Raw genomic sequence first — 422 nt, 5'->3', positions numbered from 1 at the left:
CAAAGTTCACCAAGGAGCACCTTTCTTATGATGAAAAGCTGAGGGAGCTGAGGCTGTTCAGCCTCGAGAGGAGACATTGAGAGGGGACCTCATCCCTGTCAGTGTCTGACAGTGTCTGCAAGGAGGAGTCAGAGCATGGAGCAGGCTCTGCTCCGTGGGGACCAGCAATGGAACAAGAGGAATGGGCAGGAACTGATTCCTGAACACGAGGAAGAACTTCTTCCCTGTGCGGTGACCAAGCACTGAACAGGCTGCCCAGAGAGGGCGTGGTGTCTCCCTCACTACAGGTATTTCAAAGCTAGCTGGACACAAGCCTGAGCAGCGTGCTCTGGGGTTCCTGCCTGAGCAGGGGAGTCGGACTGGAGGACCCCAGTGATCCCCTTCGATCTGATCCATTCCGTGAAGTCCCTCCTGCTCCCCCC

Source organism: Corvus brachyrhynchos, unplaced genomic scaffold (genome assembly GCF_000691975.1).
Source record: "Corvus brachyrhynchos isolate BGI_N302 unplaced genomic scaffold, ASM69197v1 scaffold15, whole genome shotgun sequence".
NCBI classification, from domain to species: domain Eukaryota; kingdom Metazoa; phylum Chordata; class Aves; order Passeriformes; family Corvidae; genus Corvus; species Corvus brachyrhynchos.
This window is presented reverse-complemented; position numbering follows the sequence as displayed.